General features: G+C 35.6%; 1 protein-coding gene across 3 annotated transcripts in view; it reads right to left on the bottom strand.

The window, feature by feature from the left end:
- Positions 1-19,078, bottom strand: part of Itga1 (integrin subunit alpha 1) — a 140,107-nt gene that overhangs the window by 101,140 nt on the left and 19,889 nt on the right. The window lies entirely within an intron of this gene.

The raw sequence follows: 19,078 nt of genomic DNA, 5'->3' as shown, positions 1-19,078 counted from the left end.
AGAAGCCTTCTATCATTTGTTTCCTTTTAAAATAATAAATGACTCAACAACAGAGAGGCAAACAGACCAGTTAAAAAATTGGCAAAGGATTTTAAGAGACATGTCTCCAAATAAGTTGCGCAAATGGGCAAGAAGTACATGAAAAGATGCTCCATAGATTTAAATCAGCAGGGAAAAGTACATTAAAACCACAGTGAGGTACAACCTCATATCTGGTAAGATGGACATAAAAACATAAGAAATAAACAAAGAATAACTAAATAGGTTTTGGCGAGGATGTGGGGAAATTGGAACCTTATGTATTGCTCATGGGAATCTGGTGAAGTTGCCATACAAAACAGCTACACAGTTCCTCAAAAAGTTAAACAGAGACTTATAATATGACAAAAGTATTCAATTCCTAGGTGTATTACCCTAAAGAAATGAAAATATACCCGCTGAAAAACTTGTTAACAATTGTTTATAACAGTGCTTTGCAGAATAGCTAAAACATGGAAACAACACAAAATGTCCACCAATTGATGAATGTATAAACAAAAATGTGGCATATATATATATGACTGAATATTTTTTAACTATAAAAAGGAGTGAAGTACTCATATATGCTATAGCATGGATGAATCTTAAAGAGATTACACTAAGAAGTCAGACACAAAAGGTTTCTTTTCCTATTTAAAGTAATAAAACCAGACATTTTTAATGCCTTTTTCTGTGACTAGCATAAGTTGTGTAAATAGGCATTCGGTAACTTGGGATTCCTGCACTAACACTAGGTAAAAGTACAATGTTTTACTTAGTTACTTATAAGACCATTAAGAGAGAGCAACTTTCCTAGTTATTTTATCTTTAATGGGAGACAAAAGGAGGAAATGCAAATAAAAAAATAAGTTCTTTATGATGACTTTAATTACCATACATATGCTTATTTATTATTTCTTTGTATTTCATGAAACCAAGCATAGTCAAGGCTGAAAGAAATCAGTTCACAGACCATTAAGTATGAAAACATTAAACACATAACAGCACTCTTAAAGTAAGGAATCTTTCCTTTAAACTACAGTTTTTCAAATATCTGATATATCTTCTGTCTTGAATGTAGAACATGCTAATGATATTTTGTGTACTTGTGAAATAAATTGATAAGTGGTGATAATAGGTTTAAGCTCTCTGTAAGGTTACCAAAAACATACAAAAAATTCTGTTCTATTTTCTAAGCATGTGGGGAGAAATTAAAAAGAAATGATAAGAGCCTTTCCTCCTTTTCTCTTTTTCCTTGTTTTCCCGGGTTTCCAGCTATTTCTTTTTCTTTTTGTATGTTTCACCACTCTGCCCTGCTCTTTCAGTTTCCACCAGGATGTATGAAAAGTGCAAACACAGGCTAAACATTGACTCAGTATATAAACATTGAACTGGTTACGGGTCTTGCCTTCATTAGGATCGTGAGACAAAACTAAAAGAGACCTCAGTAGTTAAGTGGTCTCCATTTTCCTCATAAATGGTGGAGGTGTCAGAGAGCAGTGTCATTCACTATAAACACATACATTTAAATGTTTGCAATGTAAACATTTGTGATCAAGTAGTGAAATTGATAGTAAAATGAGTATTATATAGGTTTTCATATTGATTCTAAAAATGTTTGTTCAAAGATAATTTAAATTGGCCCAAAATATACTCACTTTTTATTAATGATTCTCCATCTTAAATAGTTACGTACATTCAACTAATGGGCTTAAAAATTTTAAAAAACAAACTCATATGAATTCCCTAAAAAGCCCCCTCCAGATCTGGTGCCACCATCTTGGCCATTCCATCTCTATCTATCTCTGAGACTTGTCTAGGATTTGGAAGGAGATCAGGATAGAAAGGGCACTATTGAGAAACTTCATCATTAAGCTTGGTGGACCTGATTCCTTGGAGCTTTCCTTTGAGCACACAGTAAACAAGCCCAAGTGTATCCTTGAGGAACATCAGAGGGATATAGCTGGAAAAGTCCTTCTTAAACTATTCAGTTAGACAATCTTCAAATGGTGAGAACAGTTGAAATATCTTGCTGAAGATACCATGGCTAGTTTACTGACAATCCTGAGCAGGAAGCATTTCCCCTGCTCTTACTTAGCTTTCCTGTCCACTATCTCATATGATGAAGTACATGAAGCAGTGATGAGGCATCTTCATTCTACATCTGTGGTATAATAACAACTCGTACAAGGCAGAATTATTAGAGGTGACAGGCCTTCTACAGTTCTTGAAGCTGCATTTCCACTGGGTAAGACAATGTCAGAGGAGGTGCAGACTAGAATAGGGACTGGTGAAGGAGCAGAGCCAAGTGACAGGATGTCAGTCAGCAATAAGCTGGACCTACTTGGCCAGAAGCCACCTAAATGCCATACAACCCTGGAAGGAGCAGCTGGGAGACTCAGCCTCCATTTTTCTAAGAAATTAGCAATGTTGGTGCCTTCCTGAGTTTGAGACTGTCTAGCTCTACCATGCTCAAACTGGAAAAGGGTCTCCACATCAATGCAAGGAAGCGAAGTGGGAGCCAGCTGGTGGAGGGCTGGGTTTCATCTTATTTATCTATCTATATACCCAGTGCCTTGAATAAAAGATGTTAAAAGTATGTGTATCTGAACAGAGTATAACTATTCATAGCTAAAGCTTTGTTACCAATCCTCCCTAGATATGTCCTTCCTCTGAGCCTTGATTTCGAAGTCTGCTACATAGAAATGCTAATAATGACTCATGTGGTATTGTTAGGAGATTGAAATGAGATGCTACATGTGAGTGCCATCTGAGAACTCGAAAATGTTCTAACATATAAAAGATAAAAAGTGGAAAACTGCTTCCATATGGCAACTTCTCAAATAAGCCCAATGCCAATTTTGTTACTGGCATTCTTCTATTCCACAAAATATATGTAATTTACATTGTAAAAACCCATGTATTTCTATTATAATGTGATATATTCATTCTAAGGACATCATGTTTTCTACAAGGTCATATGTAAAAATAATAGAGGTTACTGTAAAAATAGATTTAGGGTAGTCAACTCAAAATCTACACAACTTGGACCGGGAATTTAGCTCAGTGGTTTCACCACTTGCCTTGCAAGCACAAGGTCCTGAGTTCGATCCCAGGTACAAAAACAAAACAAAACAAAAAAAGCCCCCAAAACCTACACAACTTTTTGCCAAAGCACAAACATAGCCAATAATAACCCAAGTAAAAATACCACCTTTATTTTAAAGACATGTTAAATCCTGAGTAAATAAATTCTATAATCAGTATAGGACTTCAATGGAAAGAATTAAGAAAATGTTGAGGCTGCAGAGTTATGGAAAAAAGGGAAAAATTAACTAAATTTGGAGTCAACCCTACAGTAAGCCCTTCCAAGAAATCATATACCTTGCAAAACTAAGCCAAAATGAAGAACTTGAAGAGAGTAGCATTGTGTACATACAATACTGTATTAATCTATGCCTATTGTCACCAGTGCTCTGTGTGCTTGGCATTCAAGTACTGGTACTTCATGGCATAAACATTTAGGTGCTACAGAAAATGAATCATAGTGATTTATCCATTATAGTGACATCATTTTTACTTCATTTATCAATTACAAATGCACTAATTTGCTTACAACAATGTGCACTAGAATAAAATAGACTATTCTTTTTTTATGGATTCAATAGGGCCATTTTTATATAGAAGGAGGGTGACATGAGAGCTAAACACATAATTTTTAATCAATGTGAGTTATTGGAATTGTAGCAGACTTCCCAGTTTAGGCCATTGGATACACTTTCAGAAAAACTGATATAACTAAAATTCTTACACAGGCTAGAAATGCAAACTAAAGGTAGTCACCATTTATATTCATGCTATTGAATGGCACTAAAATTGTTTGTTTTTTGTACCGGGGATCGAACTCGGGACCTTGCGCTTGCGTGGCAGGCACCAGAACCACTGAGCTAAATACCCGGCCCAGAATGTCACTAAAATTTACTTAATCTAAGAATCCATAATTGTTGGTGTTTATAAACTTATCTATTAAACAACCAACATTTATTGAAAATATAAATCATTGTTGGCAGGTTACATACACATTTTCCTGCAATGAATTATATAGTTAGGCTATAGTTTCACCTTCCATCAACAGATAGTGTTTTAGTACAACAGAAAACTATAAAAAAAGAAAAATAAAGGGAATGTAACAAATATTCTACTGGCATATGTTACTTGAATCAACTATGTTAAAAATCAAGATAATATTAAATTTTTTTTAGTCCTTCCTCAATTGATTTTTGGACTCAACACATGATCCAAGTGCTTTAAAAATGTTTTTCAGTGGCAGTTAGGGATTTCCATCTATCACAAACACCCATGTACATACTCCTTTATATTTCCCAGCCTCCCTTGCAGTTAGGTGAGAGCCTTGTGGACTAATTCTTGTCAATAAATGAGCAGCAGAACTGATAATGCATCTTTTCCTCCTCCAAGGCAGTTGAGAGCAGGTGTGCTATTTCCTGTCTACACATCTTTCCTTTGGCTGAGCTTAGACTTATGTGTCTCTGATGACATAGTACAACCCACACTGGAATGAGAAAAATGAGTGAAAGGAAACCATAGTGATGTTAAGCCATTTGATATTTTGGGGTCTTTTGAGGTAACTTACGCTGCTATTACTCTTGTGTAAAGCTTCAGACTATTAAACACTCTCCAAGCAGAACAAAATTCAAATTCACAAAATTAGAATTAGAATCTTAAAATGAAAGACTGTATACCTTTCTAACGTATGTGTTAATGTTCAATGTTCTATCAAGGCAGCAAAGATTAAGTTGGTTTCCTATGCTATTATAGCAAAAGGGGGCGGGGTGAACTTCCTGTCTCTGTCTCAGTATTCTCCAGAGATATCAACATTTCATTATTTTCCGTCTCCCCCAGCAGAAAGGAATCACATTTTTTAAGGTGAACATGGTAAATAGTTACAACGAGCTATGCACAAGCCTAAGCAGTTTAATCCCTGCTGGAAATTCTTTATAATACAATGGCCCAGATAGTGTGAGGTAGATTATCTTTGAATGTACTTCTCAGGAAATTCACAAAATACTCTTGTCCAGAAAGAAATCCTGTCCTGGATATTCTGGTAGTGAGTCTGAATCAAATTTCAAAATCGGACAACCACAGAGTAACAATAAAGCCTATTGTACAAATGAATGCAGCTCTATGTTAGAGAAAGTACTGGTGAAATGCAAGCCAATTATAATGTGGTTTATATACTAGTATCTCAACTGAATACACTTAGGGAACTGAACTTTTTTAATTAAACAATTCATTATGCTAAAATAGATTTACTAAGGTTAGTTTACACAATTTCTGATTTAATAAGTTATCAATATATATGTGTACTGTATATATTTTTCCCTGAGATGAGTTACTTTTATGTCCAATTTGAAAAAATTCTCCATATCATGGTATACACCATGGGTCAGCAAACTGTATCCTATAGGCCACATCCTGCCCATAATCTGATTTTGCATATAAAGTTTAATGGGAATAAAGCCATGTCCTATCCTTACCTATTGCATATGGCTATTTTTGTCCTACACAATGGCCCCATTAAATAGTCCCTACAAAGACCCTGTGGCCTGCAAAGCCTAAAAAATTCACTATCTCTGTCCCTTTATCAGAAAAAATGTTGCTAACCCCTGCTTTGAATTAAAATGAAAAATAATCTTTTAAATTATGTATAATTTGTATATGCAAATATGCATATTTATAAACCTGTCAGATCTTCATAAATCCATGTCATCTTAGTTTCCTATATGTAAGCAAGAAATAGGATAAAATTCTGGCAGAGAAAATGTTTTTCTGACTTGGTGTTGTTTTTAATCTTTAGTGTACAAAACATTATTATATAATTCTGGAAAATTTTACCCTTCCCCTGGAAAAATATTTCAAATAATTTTAGTTTATTTGGGAAGAAGATAATCTATATAGTCAGGACATAGAAGCTTTACATTTTGTATTTTCTTAAAGAAAGAAGTCTAACAAAGCTTGTGATCAGATCCCCATATAGCCACAGGCTTATCACTTATGGAACATATAATATATGTACCAAGTGCTTATGTAAAGGGTTTATAACTTAATCCTCCCCACATTTCAGATTGTATTATTTCCACTTCATAGATGAAGCTCACAATGGGTTACTGATGCCCAAGATCACAAAAATCACTTAGTTACAGAATCCAGGTTTAATCCTGGTTCCTGAGCCAAAGCCCAGGACATTTTCTATCCCACCCTTCCTTTAGTGTATTAAACTCCCACCAACTTTTACAGAGAGTAAGAAAGCCAAATAAGGGAAAACAAATTTTGAAAAGATTAGCATCTTATTATGTTTTAACCAGACTAAATGCTTAACAACAACAACAAAATTCTCAGATGTGATTTCTCAGTGAACAATGTTTAAAGCTTTACAGTGTATTGGGTTTGAGAGGCTTTAAACTGCTCTAAACTGATTCCAAAATGACAAACGTTTGCCAACCCACATGCTTCTATCTCTCTTTACTTTTAGGGTGCCAATTCTGTTAAGGGAAAGGAATCTAGCTGCTGCGTGACACTTATTGCACAGAAAACCTCCACCTGCTGTGGTCAGTCATAACACACACATTTTTGCTATCTTTTCCCCATAATGCTCAATAAAAGTAAAAAGACCTGGAATAGGCATACTTATTCCTGAAATGTGAAGGACTGGAAAAGAGCTTTGCTATCTCCCCTAGAGAATACATAGCTCCTGGGGGACTCTGGGAAGAATGTGCAGGACCTGGGCTCTGAGACCTGCTTTGCCCCTCTGGACATGGCCACATGGATCCTTGTTGGTAACCAGGACTCTGGCCCCTAACTGAGGATGGCCATGGTGCCTGAATGAGCTCTTAATGGACTAATTCACAAAACAGTCCATTCAATAGCCACCCACTTTCTTACCCCTACCGAAGAATGAAAGTCTCCAGTATGTTTATGTAGGAGGAGCAACATGAAAACTTTATACCATTGTTGGGAACAATTTGTTTGGATTAACAGAATTAAGGACTAACTTCATGGCTTAAGCTCTATAGGTGGTTGATATGTTCAACTTGCTGTACGATATCATCAATTTTCATCTTCCTCAAACAAAGAAAATTATCTTTACCACTGCTGGCATATTGGTTTCCTTTCAGAACTGAAAATGTACTCAGTGTTGAGGTTTATGTGAGTCCCAAGGAGATAAAAATTTAGATATATAAAATAGTTAAAAGATTTTGAGCGTTTACTGCGGGCCAGGCAATAAATAGATTATTGATCTTAAGTATTTTTAAAAAACAACAAAAAAACTGTAGTAGATTGGTAATTATTTGGTAGATAAGAAAAATGAAGTTGTTGAAATAATTAATATTAGAGATAGGGAACCCAGAAGTTCTAATTCCAGAGCCTTTATCTTCAGCCAGTGCTTAATATAGTACTATCTTATTTAGTGATACAGTACATTTTAAATTAAGCTTCCTTATCAAGATTATAAGCCCTCTTATAATTTCTTAATTTAATTATTACTAAAAAGACATCTTACAGTTAGGTTCCTCCTTGGGGTAACACTATTTTAAGATTAAAATATCACCTGGAAAAGATGATTGCTAAGTGGACATTTATTTATATTCAAAGCTATTATTCAAAGACTTGATTAGAGTTTTCCAAACACAGGGGAAGATCAATCTTTCTCCATTCTTCCAACAAAGACTCCAAAAATAAATTCAAGATCAGTCTTGAGCAGGAAGAGCTTCACCAGTGTTCTTCCCAATATCCACCCAAATAAAGGTCCCTCCTGCCCAAGATGATCATAGTCAGCAAATCAAAGAGATGAACCTGAAAATGTAGGAGTGCTAGACAACCTGGTAGATTTTAATTTCAGATAAACAATGAGTAAACTTTTAGAATACGAATTGTCTCATTCCCTATTCCCCCTGGTCTCTAAATCTGGCAACCTTAGGGTGGTGGAAGAAAACCCTTTGCTGTGGGCTTTACATTTTTGGGCTCACTTCTAAGTTGAAATTTTTACTTTCGGAGAGTAAAAATATCCTGGTAGACCTTGCCCTTTTTTTTTTTTTATTAAAATTTTATGCCTACGCTGTTTAGCATTCGGTACCCAACAGGAAATCTGGATATATTTACTAGTTAGTTCTTCTCCTCTGCATGCTTAAAGTTTGACAGCTGGATTCGAAAACAACAGCTAGGAACAAGTGTGTTTTGGGAGTTGGAAGGCACAACATCATCTTCTTTCCGGCTTCCATTTCCTTCCAACCGAAATGTCAGCTGGAGAAAAGCGAAGCTAAAAGATTTAAGTGGCCTGAGGTGACCTGAGACTGCAAGCAAAGCATTTCCTTAGTTCCCTGTATTTTCATGATGCTTCAGGACTAATACCAAATTCCTTTCTGAGATATTCTCAGGCTGAAAATTTAGGGGATAACTGATATCAAATATTGAATGAGTCACCATTTAAAATCTACCAACAGGAATAGTTAAGTTGTTGGTGAATCAAATACTTATTTCAGTATTCGAAAAGTGTGAACACGTGGAAATAAAATTTAAGTTGGTTATTCAGAGAAAAGTTAGGTGAAAGTAAAAGTAATTTTGTATTAAGTATCTGACTAATATCTATGATTAGGTACCTTTTATTTTTCCTAAGCAGATATGAACCCTGAAAGAGACTGAATATTTTTCCTAACAAATTGACTTTTCTCCTTCAGTGAGGAACATGAGTTAAAAACTCATTGTGAATTAAAGACAAAGGCTAAAGAGATGTGGAAATAGTTTTACAAGGTTGTGTAAAATACTGATGCGACATCAAACTCTAGAGTCAAATTCACCTCAGTTCACAGATCAGTACCTCAACTGGTTTTTCTAGCAAGTGGCCTGGCTGGGATTGTAACATGCCAGTCTGTGTATCAGTACCTCTAACATCAAAATTATGCCTGGGCTTGGCAAGGTACATCATAAATATTAGTTCTCTAACTTTGACTTTTAAAATGGTTAGTGGATACTTTCTTTTGATTCGGCTGCCCACCATCCACAGTCTTCCTTGTATGGGAAGGAGTGAGAAGTGTAAATTATATAGGCGATGGAAATGAGAGAAGACGTAGAACAGGAGGATAGGATAGTCCTTCATCCTGTCTCCTGGTCCATAGAATGTAATCATTTGATCTCTGGATAGCCAATCTGATTTCCCTAATCATTAGAAATTATTTTCAAAATCTCTGGTTAGTTTCAAGTCCATGGTATTAGTGATTATCTCAGAGTGTTGATTCATTCCATCAGCCTCATTGCCTTATACAGATGAACTCTAGCAGACATCTGACTATCCTTTCTTCTCTGTTCCTATCAGAGCCTCTTTATCATCTTTAAAACACTCTTTCAATAACATTAACAGAGTTGGTTTCTGTTGTTTGAAAGTGGCTTAGAAATACTAAGAAAATTGTGATTGTTTATGACTTGCATGGCTGGAACGCCAGGAGAAAAAAGGCTGAGCAACAGAGGAATGATATACAAATATTAATCAAAAAGCATTATAAGAATTAAGATGTTTAAATGGGGAGAAGGAATAACTATTGTCTAACCTACGAACATTAATTTTACTTGACTCAGTTCAATGATGGGTCATGGTTGATACAGGACCAGCTTCTACACTATCGGGCTGTACAAGCTTCTGTGGTTCACTTTTGTGATTAGTGAAGTGAATCACTGTCTTAGTGAAGGCTGGGTGGTTAGCATTTTCTGGGTGTACTCAGTGATCTCCATGAAGGGGTTATTTTTTCCTGGTATAAACTTCACAACTGAAGTAGATTGTTCTGTGCTTTTCCTCATTTGCTTGTATCACTCACAACACTGGGTGTTTCACCTCAAATCTTCTGTTCTGTGAGGCAAACATGCTTATATATTCACACATAAAGACATGAGAACATTGTAAAGATTGAGAAGAATGTGGCTAGCTCATATCTTGCTGAGTGTAACTCTCTGGACAAAGGCCTCTTCTTGTTCTGGTTTGACAGAGAGCCTCAGTAGTGATTTAGGATAGGAGGAAGCTGGAGGCACTGTTTTTGCATCAAACATCCATGGCTGCTCTGATGCCTGTGGGTATATGTGGTAAAATGATGCAATAGGAAGGAGGAACAAATATAAATACAATGGACCTCTTATAAATTTCCAAGTATTTGCATTTATCATTTATTCCTTGCATGTCAATGAAGAAACTTTTATCATTTTCTTATTTTGCAGATTAAAATATATGAAGCTAAATTTGAGGATTAAAAGGTAACATGACTTATCTAAGGTCTTAGAGCCCATCTATGGGAGAGTTGAGATTTTCTAGTGCACAGCTAATGTTCTTACCATTAATTAAATGAGTAAAAACATTCAAAAGCTAGCCCAGATTCAAGTACCATCTTCTCAGGTAATTTCAGCCAACTGTGATATCTCCCTCTTCTCAGTAATATTAGTTTTCACTCTCTGGATCATGCACAATTTTTGCATTCCTGTTATGTCTTACAGAATTCTTGCATTTCCAGAGGATCACAAACTTGATTCTTCAAGGAATGGGAACATGATTTTTTACCTTTCGTAGCCACCCTCCACACACACACTGTATCTGGCAACATATAGAAGGCAGTAATAAATATTCACAAATTGATCAATACTACTCTTAATTGAGACTTTACGATAGCAATTCAAAAATATACAATGTCTTCAGCAATTCTACATGATTTTGGAGGAAAATCATTTCACAATTAAATCATGATTAGGGCCTAGTTTTCCTGCCTACAGGCCAGCTACGGCATGTTGAGACATAACTCCATCTTTACCTCTGGTCACACCTAAAATCTCAATGGTCCAGATGCTGTGATGCTCCAGGAGAAGATTACACCAGCTGAGGACATCCCGGGAGGAACAAGGAACAAAATCTTCATCTGCGTAGTTCTTCATTGTTCTAGGATTTTCACCGCTGCTGTCACCACTGCCCCGAGTGACCTTTTACATCTGTTATTTTCCCAAGGTACTGAACTCTCTGCCCTGAGTCACCTGTTACATTTGTTTCCCTGATGTACTGAAAAAGGTGTGGCAAACTCGGGGACTTTGTCTTTGCTGTGGAGAGCAGCACTGATCAGGCCCAAAGCCCAGCTTCTTCTCTAAGTCTCATTTTTTTCTATGTTTTCTGTCTAATAAACTAATTCGTCTTGTGTTGTTGTGGCTCGCAGAAGACTAGGACTTACTGCAAAGGTTCTATTAAAGTCCCCTTTCCCTGTTCCCTTACCTTATAAAAGTATTGCCAAATCCCACAATGAAGCATTAAAACTAAGGAAATACATTCCTCTGAACAACTTTTTAAAGTTGCCTATATACTTTCTCTTCTTAATCAGAATGCTGGTTGGTATTGCGGTCACAGAATATTTAAAAGCAACTGACCTCCTCAGTGTGAGGTTGCATGATTTAATCTTAACCTGGCCATAGATATGGAACATCTGGGAAACTTTTTAAATGTATAGATGTCTGAGCCTCTTTTATAAATATTCTGACTTTTGAGAGTATGGCTCAGGCATCTGTATCATTTAAAAACTCCATAGGTGATTCGCACTGCCTGGTTTCAGAAAAAGTGGCCAAATGGAAAGATGTTCCAGTAAAAATAGACTTGTGTTTTCTCATTGCCTTTTTCTTTGGGGGACCAAGCAAGTTGATAGAAGAAAATAACAAGAAGAAAAGTAGCACAGCTATGCAACTTGGCATGCCACTGGAATGTGGCAAACTATTAAAAAATAGTTGCAAACCTAAGAGTTTAGTGCACCTACTGACAAAATGGTTTTAATAATTGTTTTTCCCCTAATGCTCAAGTTTGAAAAACCCCCTACAACTTTGAAAATATGGGAGTATTTGGTAAATCATTCCAAATAAGTGACCCTCAGCTCTGGAATTTGCCCCTTCTAGCAGGCTGCTCTCTTTAGCAGTCAGCCAAACCCAAAGTCTGGCAGCTTTTGAAATATGGTGCAAATAGATATAAAAAAAAAAACAAATGGAGTCACTAAAGATTTATTTTACACAACTTGCAAAAATAAAAAGTAGTTATTTTTACTGCACTGAGTAGAATCAGAGATCTGCAAAAGAGAATCTGAAATCAAGGGCCACCATTCTTCGCTCATTCTACAGCTAAGAAACCAACCATCAAAAAGATGAACTGATTCCCTCAAGTCACACATCCTAATGGTAGAACCTGGGTACTTCCTGATCTCACTGTTCACAGGCCAATTCTCACACAATGACAAGGATGATTTCTTCTTTGTATCTTACTTGATAACTCACAAATGCAATGTTTTTGCAAAACCTAATATAAAAATCTTTGGTAACTGTAGTAAATGGTATTTTGTACTTTGTGATATACAACATCCTTTCCATGATCCTCAATATAAAACCTAGTTGTACTACTTTCTTGACCCTTACAATTAATTACCTGGAAGGACATATGGGAAACCTGTGTATGAAATGCAAATCTAAGAACTTTAAATTTACAACAAACCATTATAAAAAGACCTTGACTTTTTCCTATTTCCTGCCTACTCACCCTATTTCCCAATATATTTCACTGTAACTCAGGGAAACCACACCAATAACAAGGGTGAAAATGACTCCTATGAAGAGAAAAATATTCTAATTTTTATTAAACTCCATCAAGTTGTAGGAAAGGTCCAATATGAGACTAATGGTGATAACAGATTCATTTTGTTAAAAATACATGATTACATTTAATGAGGTAGATTATTAATTTTTGTCTCAGTTCCTCCCACTTCTTGACATTATCCCATGTATTACTTTATTTCCTTTCACTTCAGGTTCAGAATACTTTTGGGACAAAAAGAGAAATACTGCCAGTTTATTCCTCTTCATGAGATATGTTGTGTTCTTTTCTCCTTTCTGCAGAAAATTTCCTTTTTCTCTACCACACCCAGTCCATGTGGGCCATTTAGTGAAATGCACAATGTAAGACAGAAGCTATTATTTGTTCAGGGCATTTTTTTGAATTTTACCATCAAGGATAAAATGATAAATAAGTAGGAAAAACCTCAATGGATCTTCCTCCTATCCAGCATCAGGGCCTAAAATAGCTCTGCCCCTTCTTTCTTCCTGATTGCAGGCCCTTCAGTTGGTCTCCTTTCCCTGAGGTCACAACAACTATCTACTCTGTCCTAAACACCTTTTCCCCAAGAATGCCTGTGGATAGGAAGAGAATCTCCTCAGCTCCAGTCACCATTCCCTTCTATGCTGCCCTAAAACAAGCTAAACTTAACCTTTCTTGCTTAACCATTTTGCTATTAGTCATGAAAGAGACAGAGGAGTTAACAAAAACATAGATATTACAAAGGTTCCAGAATCTTTCAGTCCTCTCAGTCATGATCCTAACAGTGGGAATTAAATGTGATTTCCTTTCTCCAGGATGTCTCCTAAGGTTTGTTGATTCCATTATAAATATTTAATATGTGGAGAAATTAGGGACTAGAGACCACATAAAGAAAAAAAATGTCATCAAAGTAAAGTTGAGAGGCCCTAAAGAGGAACGCTCTGAGCTCCCATTGCCTCATCTAACTAAAGAGCAGTGGAAGGTTAGTGTGGACTTTTGGAATTTACCAGTTTCTGCTCTGGTGCACGTCCTCACCAAAGCCAGGATGAGTCAGGAAGGAGCTCCTCTAAACTTCTATGTTCCTGTGCTGAATGTACTGCTGTGACCACTATTTTATTATCTGTTTCCAACCTGAGCTGAGTTTTCCTGGAGGAGACATGGTTCTCTCTTCTCTTTGGGTCACTGGGGGTAAGCACTTGGTAATGGTTTTCAGAAGAAAGATAGGTGAGGTCTTTCTCTAATGAGAGATAAACAGTCCTTCAGGGAACAGACAACAGGACTTCAAAGTAGATTTGGACGTCAGTGACGGTGCTGCTCAGAAACTTGTCTTGCCACAGATGAAGAATACTTTGATAAATAAGGAGGGCTTAAGGCATTTTTAAATCTTACATTTCCCTTGTTCCCTTACCCCAAGTCACAATATGCATCAGTGACATGAAAATTAGTAAGAAATTGGATTGGGATGGATCAAATAGGAATGTGGGCTCTATGAAAAACCTCCTGTTCGTGTGACTTTGAGCAAGTTACCAACCATCTCTGGCCTTAGTTTGCATCTGGATCACGAAATGAGTAGGTCAAATGATACATAAGCTTTCCTTCAGCTTTAACTTTTTATGATTTTAAGTGATTCAGAGCCATCTACTGCAATGTACTTGATCTTCCTCTCCTTGAGCACATTTTTTTAAAAAGAAGATTATCTACCACTGTTAATACACTTGGGATAAAAAATAAACTATAAATTGTGATCACAGGATCAAATGAGCTGAAGCACAAGATTAAAATGTTTTATATCCACAGGTCAATTTTTCACAATGGTATCAAACAAAAAGTTTTAGTGTTACACTAGAACTTGATGAAAAATTCCAGACATGAAAAACTTTCGGAACTCAGACTTTAACTCAGAAGGACCTCTTACCTCTGAATAAATTTTACAACTAAAATCTACTGGGATTTTTAATAAGAATTCATACTTCAGGAATTATTTTATTTTTGAAAATATTATGGTATAGTAAAAACTCTTGGTTATTTGGACTACATTCTAGATATGACAATTGCCTAGAATTCATGTACCACTATCTTTCAATAACTTTGCTTAGAAGGTTGGGGATACAGCTCAATGGTAGAGTGCTTATCTTCTAAGTGAAAGGTCTGGATTCACTCTCCAACACCAATAATTATAATTCTAGGTGAATATAATTTTGAAAGGCATTGCATTTCCTTGCTTAACAGAATATGCTAAATCTAATTCAATCTCTTCCTCAATATGATTCAGTTATTATGTCACAATAATATCCATAGGCCCCAGAGAAATACATTAAATCCTATGTTTCTTTCTTCTGATGATGCATCAGAATCCATTTGAGTGACAGCTGTCACTTTGGGCAGCTGCTACTTCTCTATCAGCTTGGCCACATGTCTAATTTGCTGATTCATAAAAAGAAAAAGTGGGCTGGGGATTTGGTGGGCACTGTGCCTGCCTCAGAAGCACAAGGTCCTGAGTTCGATCTCCTGTACCGCAAAAAAATAAATAAAAAGGAAAAAGTTTCTTAATTCATCTTTGCATACCCAAGAGTATCATAGTTGTAGTTATTCAAAGTACTTAAGAAATAAATATTGGTTGAAAAACTAACAGTAGTTTTAAAAATTAAAAATCTTTAAAGTCCTGAGTTCAATCCCTGCTACAAAAAAAAAAAATTAAAAATCTTGTTAAAACTAGGTATAAAAAATAAATAGATGTTGGGTAAAGGCTTGTAGGACTTGTTTTAATAAACATTTTTTCTATATTTTCTAATACTCAATGGTATGCTATACAGAGTATCACAGGACTTAGTGCATGATTTTTCAGGAGAGACAAATAAGTGTTAAATAAGATCATACAAATGACTAAATTTTGCCTGATTATATAAAATTTTGTTATTAAATATTTTTCTTTATTTCTAAGCACATCTGACCTATTCCAAATACAAAACTGTTAAATGGAACTGGCATTCTGTTGCTGGATGATTTTGAACAAATTATTTAACCTTTTTTAATTTTAGTGTTTTCAGCTGAAAACAGTAATAAAACTTTTCTCAAAAGATTCTTGGAAAAATTAATCATGCATTTTAAAGCCCTCACCACAAAACTTGGCTCTTTAAGCGCACAGTTACTATTACTGTAACAGGTTGTCCATCAGTGGGGCTAGTGGTGTCAACACTGGGCATAGCCAGGGACTCTGATTGCCAAGACATTTTTCTCTTGCATTTGCTGCCTGGCAGATATTGCCCCTGTCTCAGTATTTGGTGTTTTGGATCAAATGTTAACCAAATCAAAATAAGTCCTCTAATATTCTAACATTATAGAAAACAGACATTTTCATTAAACTAGCATTCTAAAGAATGGAGTTTTAATGTGGGCAATCTTAAGAGATAATAAAAAGGAAACTTAAAGGAAAATTGGTAATTTGGATCCCCACATTTTATCCTAAGTGTTATAATCTTTAGCAATCAGCATCTGAAAATATAGGAACTTCCTGTATCAATGCTAATTACTATAAAGTTAAAAGTCATTGTAAAAGGCAAAATTTATAACCTCAAATTTGTATGCAACTAAAGTATTGCAAACAAAGGTTGACTTTTCTTGAGGAAACTCATTAGTTTTTCCTCAATTTAACAAATTCACAATATACTAATTTCCTCCCCAGTATTATTTATCACAACAGACTACATTAACATGATAATAGAGAAACAGAACTTTTGCAAAAGCAAAAGAATGGAAGGGAGGGGGGAGGAGAAAAGAATGTAAAAAATTAAGATGCATTATGTACAGGTAACAACTCCTCACAATGAATGTAGTCATTATGTACTGCAAATGTGCGCTAAGAAAAACTATATATACAAATAACTATACTTGGAAATCTATAAATAACTACAAAACACAGATGAGAATACACATGGTGATACAATATTAAACATTCCCTAAAAAGGACATGATCTTGCCATGTAAAAAGAAACAATCCACTTCAGTTAACATCTCCACTTCAATTTAACAAAGATCTTTTGCCTGTGCTTTTTCATGGTCTAACTTGAATTCATTTCCTTGCTGAGTTTGAATAATTTCTTTAAGTTTACCTGCTATTTGGTAACTGCATTTAGGAATTTCTGAGTGCTTTCCTTGTTTAAATTCTAAGACAACTATTAACGCATTTTGTTTTCTAACATCTTAGCTGCATTTTGAATCTTTTCTAACAAAGCATACTTAACACCCAACAGTATTACACTTGTGTCTTAACTCCTTTAAAAATCATTTTGGCAGCTAGGTATAGTGGCACACACCTGTAATCCCTGCACTCTGGGAGGCTGAGGAAGGATGATCACAAGTTCAAGCCCAGTCTGGTAATTTAGCCAAACTGTCTCAAAATAGGAAAATTTTCTAAAAAGGGCTGGGGATGTATTTCAGTGTGAAGGCCCTGGGTTCAATTCCCAGTACTGTCTCTCACACACACACACACACACACACACACACACAAATAATTTTGGCATCTCTGTAATACTTTGGTTTTTTTGGTACCAGGGATCAAACTCAGGACCTTGCACCTGCGAGGAAGGTGGCGGCACCCAGCTAAATCCCCAGCCCAGTTTGTAATACTTTTGCACTAAACTTTCCTTAAGTCAGTAGTACACATAATGTAGTAAGAAAATTCTGAATAGCCCCTTTCTAAAATACTAAATCTCCTAGAATACATAACTTGAATTACAGTATGAAGGTTACAGTGACACCAATACAAAGAAAACTATTTTATTGAAGATTTTATAAACTTTATCCAAAATAGTGGTTCTTTTTTATCTTCAAATTGTTCACTTTATGTGTTTCTCATTACTGGAATATTCATTTACTGAAAAATATGTCAACAAAAGTATAGGTTGATCAAAATAAAATTTTAAATCAAGTATTTCACACCTTAAGGTGAAAACAAAAATTTTCAAAATTTACAACACAGCTCTAACACTTGTGGTTCTACAGGTGAAGAGAATGACTCCAGAGGGAAACCAAAGGTGCCATGTTAGGATAGGCTGCACAAAGTCAAGCATCCAGTAGCTTGAGATACAGTTTGCTAATTCTTGCACTATGAGAATCCTTTCCCCAGAATCTTTCCATAAATCCAATCATGATTCCGCAACATTATTTTTAAAGTTATATTTTTTAAATAGCTGGTCTGGGAAGACCTCACAGAATACCTGAGCAAAAACCTGAATGGAATAAGAAAGTGTGTAGAAATCTGGTGGAAAAACATTCCAGACATTTCCTAGAGCTTATTTTCCTTCCAAACCAGCTTTCCTTCTGTATTTTCTATGTGAATTGTGCCACACCTCCCCCCGACTCAAGAAATCTGAAATTTACCTTTAGAGTCTACTCTTTTAGTAACTTTGACCAAAACTCTGTAGCTGAAGTCATTTTGATCCTATCTCAATACCTCCTAATGACCTTTTCCTTTTCATTCCTAATTCAAGAATATTGTTACTGTCTTTGTTCAGGCTATCATTTTTTTCTCTCTCATTTTTGTGATATAAATTTAAGTAAAATTTTCATGCCTCTTCCAATCCATCCTTGATATGACTGAACAGTATTATTTGTGAAATACTATTTATCATGCCCTTCCCCTGCTTCCATAATGTAACTGTTTATCAGTATGGTCTAACCCAAACTCCTTATCGTGGCATGGAGTGTCCTGATTAGTTCATCTGCCCTCCAAGTCTTCCCACCTAATTTCTCCAACTTTCTTCTCACCATTTCAGATAAATTTACTGAGACTTATTATATAAAGTTCCTCCTAAAAATGACTGACCCCTTTCAACATTGTGCTTACATTACTTTTTACAAATTACCTATAACGGTGATTTGTTTTCATGTCTTGTATTCTTAAATGCAGTGCACTAAACAGTTCAAAGTAGACACTCCCTCAAAAATGGATGAAATTATTACTCATAATGACAGATATAATAATTATGAACACTCAACATCCAAGCTCCAGCTCAGGCAAAGGAGTTCCTCTTTTCTCAAACTCTTAGAATCATCATATACAATATGTAATTGAACATATTCTGATATAAAACATAGCCAGACTTATTATATACTAAGTGAACTCCACACTTTTAGCAAGAATTTCAGTTCCAGAATACATCAATTTCAGTCCTTATTGGTCACTTTCTTTTAATTTTCGTACTGGGGATCGAACTCAGGACCTTCTGCTTGCAAGACAGGTGTCGGCACCACTGAGCTAAATCCCCAGCCCCTTATTGGTCACTATTAATGATAATTTAAAGTGAAATTAGTCATGAAGACTAAACATAACTAAAATTAGTGGCAAACCAAGAGATAATGGAAAATTAGCTCTATAAAAAAACTCCTCTGACAACT

Source organism: Heterocephalus glaber, unplaced genomic scaffold (genome assembly GCF_053883595.1).
Source record: "Heterocephalus glaber isolate CG9 unplaced genomic scaffold, H.glaber_assembly_v1.0 deba00001538, whole genome shotgun sequence".
NCBI classification, from domain to species: Eukaryota; Metazoa; Chordata; class Mammalia; order Rodentia; family Bathyergidae; genus Heterocephalus; species Heterocephalus glaber.
The sequence above is the reverse complement of the archived record's forward strand: the minus strand, read 5'-3'. Positions and strand labels throughout refer to the sequence as shown.